The 5,828-nt window shown below is 37.5% G+C and overlaps 1 pseudogene; it reads left to right on the forward strand.

The window, feature by feature from the left end:
• Positions 1–3,355: 3,355 nt before the first annotated feature.
• Positions 3,356–4,566, forward strand: LOC101978036 (cleavage and polyadenylation specificity factor subunit 5-like; annotated as a pseudogene).
• Positions 4,567–5,828: the final 1,262 nt, after the last annotated feature.

Raw genomic sequence — 5,828 nt, forward strand, 5'->3', positions numbered from 1 at the left:
TAGAAAGTACATCTGATAGTGCCACACAAAAGACTCTGGCATTGGACTAGATTGCTGAGGTGTGGACTATGAATGGAAGAGAACGAAGGTGAAAGCATCATCATTAATCAAGGTGCTTTGTAGATGACTGGTCATTGGACTTACCATTCATATGCCCCTTCATTTAGTTTCCTAGGAGAAAAGTATCAGTCGGGGAGGGTGAATTAGCATACTAGAAATAAGATAAATTGTATCTTCCATTTAGAACCGATTCAAATATAACTCCTTGTAAATTTATGGATGATGGAAAATTTGATTAGAAAAATAATGTATGTTGACTAGGAAAGTATTATTATGTTTTCCTATTTTTTATTAAATCAAAGTCATTTTACTAAATAAGAAAACATGTTAAGTATTATTTTTAATGGAATATAATGATATATTTGGGCAAAATTGACTTTGATTTTGGAATTGACAAGTCAATTATCAATGTTTCAATAATTTCAACTGAACAATGGCCCATAACTTATTTACCTTTGTTCTCTCTTAATCCACTGATGTGCCAGACTGATGAATGGTTTACATGAATGGTACCCTGCAGCATACAAAATAGCTGAAAGAGCCTATAAAAATTAATCTTATGATTTATCACATTTTAAAATATCATTTGGAAGGATTATTAAAATGGTTTATCTAGGGTCAATTCCATCCTTGTTCTTTCTTTGACAGTGCTAATTGTATTTAAAATTTCCTTTTCTATTCTCTGTGGTAATTTTTATGCTTTGAATATTGTCATCGTATCCAGGAAAGAATCCTATGTTGCCCCTCAAATAAAGACACAAGTGAACTTACAAGAGAATGTGATATTATTTTCCCCAAAATTAGGTGTCAGGTTATTATGTGTCAGGAAGTACTCCATCTGAATCTATCCCAACACTAAATGAAACATCAAGTCAGAGTTCCATCTTTGATAGATTGTGTTCTCAGCCCAATGAATTGGCAATTTCTACTTTTATGTTGTTTTGTAGGGAAGATAAAATTATGAATAACATGTTAAATAAGTAAGTATCTTATCAAATATCTTGTTTTTAATATGGTATGATTAATTATCAAGAAATCACAGAATTTAAAGTACAGGTCTCAGGTTCATAATTGAAAAACCATCATTGATGTGATCTGCATATTTATATTCATAACTTGACATAGAATTGTCTTAAGTGGTTCTAAAAAGAGATAGCAGTGATCCTCAAGCTTTCTTTAAGAAATACAGGAGACCTTGTTTTGTGGTTATGTATTCAGCAAGTCTGTCAACAACAACAATTGAGAGGTTGTTTTGTGCTAGTTATTGTGATTCTCTTTGCTTTTAAAATATAGGCTTTATTGGTTTTTAACCTACCTCTTTGCTATATCTTCTTTGCTTTGCTTTTCAGGCAGCCCTGTAATCCAGTTCCTTATGATTTTCTCTGGGAGTCTCTATTGGACCTTCACTTTTTCTCATTCAATATTCACAGGTGACTGTTTCTATTCTCATCTTTTTGGGGAGGCGGAGAAGAAAGAGCATGATAAGTGAACCTCAAAGTTTGGAGTCCTGAAGTGTTTGAGATTGGGGATATGTCCATCATTAGCTGAGCAATATATGGGAAGTTAATGGGAATATCTTAGGTTCCCTGTTTCTTCCTCTGTATAATGAGGAACTAACTTATAGTATGATTATGAGGATTAAAAGTGCTTCCATTATAGCCTGCATTTTTCTGCAATTGCATAGCACAGAGTGTCAGTGCTTCGTTGTCTGTGTCTCCCTCAACACCTTGTGCTCTAGGTGTTATGGCGACAAGAGCCATTTATATTTCTCACCATTTAATTCCTGGCACTTTGCTCAATTCCTCAACATAGTAGGTGCTCCATAAGTGTTTATTGAATTAATGGTGATAGATGATTACAAAAGGGTGCTGCCTCTAAAGAGTTCACAATACAAAAGAAGAAAGGGGTAAATAGATAACTATAATTCTGGGAAGACATTTTAATATAAATAGGAGCAACGTATGCCATCTGGGGAAGCGTCCTGGGCATGCCTGGCTCTGGTGGCTGATGGATATGTTATGGTTTGAGGTTCTTCAGCAGCTGGTTTCAGTGTATAAGCACCTATCAGAATCCCAGAGAAGTGTGTAACTCTTTCTAAGTTGATATTTGAGCTGATTTAGAACAAAAACGTGGCAGTTTATGAGATGGGGATATTAGGAATGAAGAGCACAGCACATATGGGGACACTCAGACTTGGAACGTCATACACTTGAAGGCTGATAGTTAATTTTTTGCTGTGGCTAGATTATATATGTCTGAAGCGGTGAAATCACATATAGCTAGGAAACTAGACTACCACTAGAAATTTGAACTTGATCTCATGAACAGCCTAAGGCTCTTGGCATGCAAATGAAATAAAGACTGGTAAACATAGGAGTGACATTGTGAGGGAGTGCTGAGGCCTAGCCACACAGATGCCTATCTTATGCCACTTGGAAGGCACAATCCAGCCTTTAGAAGGGAAGCTGTCAAGGGAAGATAGAGGAGTCCTCTCCAATTTTAACTTAACTAGGTGAGCAAAGAGCTATTCCTGGCTACATGGTAAATCAATTTCAATGATAGAAGCTTTAGAGTTAATCAGCTTTACCCCTAATTACCTAGGAAAGGACAGATTTTGTTCTGAAAGCACAATGTAATATGTGGAGAAGGTAGATATCAGGGGAGGATGAATAAGCTTACTGATGCATAGTGATTGTCCTTGTAGCTGTCTTGTGCATGAATTACAATCTATGCCCTCCCATCTTCCTCTTCAAGGGACATTTAAAAAAAAAAACTAAATGATTTTATTTTATTTAGCTTTAAAATATTTTTCTTAATTAACACATAATTGTTTTTGACCAACAGGCAGACATTTTATAAGGCTTTTCAAAACTAGTGCATTTCTTCATTTCAATATCAGTAGGACTTTATTGCCCAGCTGTTGTTATTGCTTGATTTCCACCTTCTTTTATATATTTCTTTGCACAAATATTTCCCCTCATTTTAAGTAACTGTGGGAGAATTAATTATCAAGTGCCTGGTTTCTCCTGGCCAGCAGGTGGGTCCTGAAGATCAATGGATCACAGTCTTCCTGATATCTGGATATTTAGTGAAGTGAAAGAAGGGAGGGAACATTGAACATGATTAATTTCAACCGTGGAGACCTGAAAAGACTCCATTGTTCCTGCTTCTTAAAGTCCCAGGCCTATTTGATCCCTCAGTTTCCCTAATGTGGTTTTTTCATCTTTTCTTTCAAGGCTGTGAGCTATTTCATCCAAATATTTTCATAAAATTATCTAGGCTATACATTATCAAGAATTGTTTCTGCCTCTCTTGCCCTCTCCTGTTAATGGCAGACAGTGGCTGCTGAGTGGAACATGAATATCTCCCCTGCCTCCTATCTTCTCAACTCCATTTCCAGAGCTCTCCAGCATGTCTGTGATTCCACCTAATCATACACAGACAGGCTGGAAGTAGGGTCACCTAGTTTGGCTACAAAGTACATCCAGCAGACCAAGCCCCTCACCCTGGAGCACACCAACAACCTGTACCCTCTCAGCAATTATACTTTTGGTACAAATGCCCTTCTATGAGAAGGAAAGCACTGTTGCAGTCAGATTTCAGCCCATGAGAGAGGAATTTGATAAAATTGCAATGAGAAGAACTGTAGAAGGAGTTCTGAGTCTACATGAGCACTGGCTACCCCATGTGTTACTGCTACAACTGTGAACAACTTTCTTCAAATTACCTGGTAGTGAACTTCAAGTAGGAGAAGATAAAGTTGAAGGACTAAATGCTTAATGACATCAAGATGGAGTCCTGTAAGTCTGGGTCACTGATGACTTCATTGGTAACTGGTGGAGACCAAATTTTGAACCTTTTCAATATTCCTATATTCCTGAACACATTCCAAAGCCTAAGGAACATAAGAAGTTTTTTCTGGTTCAACTTAAGAGAAAGCAATGTTTGCAGTTATTACGGTTTGGATGTGAGGTATCCCCTAAATGCTCCCATGAGAGACAATGCAAAAAAGTTCAGAGGAGAAATGATTGGGTTGTAAGAGTCTTAACCCAATCAGTGGCTTAATCCCCTGATAGGGATTAACTGCGTGGTAACTGAAGTGGTAGGGTGTGGCTGGAGGAGGTGGGAATTGGGGTGTGGCTTTGGGTTTATATTCCTATCTAGGCAGTGGAGTTTGTCTCTACTTCCTGACCATGGCAAGAGTCATTTCCCTCCTCCACTTCCCTCCCACAATGTTCTGCCTCACCTTGAGCATGGAGGAATGAAGTCTGCTGTCTATGGCTTGAGACCTCTGAAACCATGAATTGTAAAATAAGCCTTTCCTTTTCTACAGTTGTTTGAGTCAGGTTTTTTTTAGTGACAGCAGTGAAAACAGCTGATTGAAACAGCAGTCCCTAAAAATTACAAGTTGGTAGCTGCACCACTGTTCTAATTGTATGACCCTGCACCAGGATATGGGCCCATCATTTCTAGTCGTTGAGCAGGTTCAATTTTATATACAACTGAATACCTGTGGCAGCAGAGAAGGAAAAGAAGCCATCTCTGTGAGTATAAAGTTGTTTTGTTTTTTCCTTTATCCCTTTCCCAACCCCTAAAGTGTTCTGTTGTTTGAATGGTAAAGTTAATATGAGGAACTGGAGAGTAGTGTCAACAAATGTGACAATGTTTATTTACTTTTGGTTCTACTCATACTTTTTTGCACAACATCGAAGAAAGCAAACTCCTAAAAAAGGAATTGTTTTTCATTATTGAAAATAAAAAATCACTATTATTTTTATTAAGGATTGTTCAAAACTTTATAAAAAAAACCCCCAAATCTCCAATTTTGCTTTTAATGAGGCATGGAACAATTTCTGTTTTCAAAGGAACAATTTTTTTTAATAAGCATATGGATTTTCATATGAAGATGCAGAAAGTTGTTGACTGAGTGACAAAGTCTCAGAGTGATTTTGAGCTTGAAAAATAGTGTGATTTAGGAGTTGCAAATGCCAGCTCTCTGGTTCTCATGTTAGGATAATATCTTGGCTCCACCATCAGCAGCAATACAACCTTGGATACTTTTCTTAGCATCTAAATTCCTCCATTTTTTCATCTACTGTTTTGGTTTGGATATGAAGTGTCCCTCACACCCCCCCCCCGCCCCCGCCTTAAAGCTCTTGGATTCATGTAGGAATGTTCAGAGGTGAAACTATTAGATTATAAGAATTGTACTCTAATCTATTGATGGGATAATAATTTGAATGGACTAACTGGGTGGTAACTATATGCAGGTGGGATATGGCTGAGGAAGTAGGTCACTGGGGGTATGACTTTAGGGTTTATATTTTGTCCTTTGCACCTCTCTCTGCTTCTCAGCTGATATGAATTGAGCAGCTTTCCTCTGCCACACCCTTCCACCACAATGTTCTTCCTCACCTCAAGCTCAGAACAATGGAGGTGCAAACTAAATTTGTCTTTCTCTAGCTATACTTTTCAGGTATTTTGGTCACAACAACAATAAGCTAACAACATACCTATAAAAAAGGCATAGGAGAATTCATGTGATGTGTTCAAAGCAGTGCTTAGCTCACAGCAAGAACTCAACAAGTGAATGTTAGCTGCATACTTTAGCTGTGCTGCTGTTCTATGTCAAAATCCAATCTTGAGCTTCTTGTAAACAGAGACCTTAATTTATTCACTTTTATATTTCCATGTCTGAATCTATGAAGTGCTCCTTTCTCTTGGCTTCATGGCATTGGGGATTTGTTTTTATGTGTGTGTGATGTTGA

Source organism: Ictidomys tridecemlineatus, chromosome 5 (genome assembly GCF_052094955.1).
Source record: "Ictidomys tridecemlineatus isolate mIctTri1 chromosome 5, mIctTri1.hap1, whole genome shotgun sequence".
In the NCBI taxonomy this organism is placed as follows: domain Eukaryota; kingdom Metazoa; phylum Chordata; class Mammalia; order Rodentia; family Sciuridae; genus Ictidomys; species Ictidomys tridecemlineatus.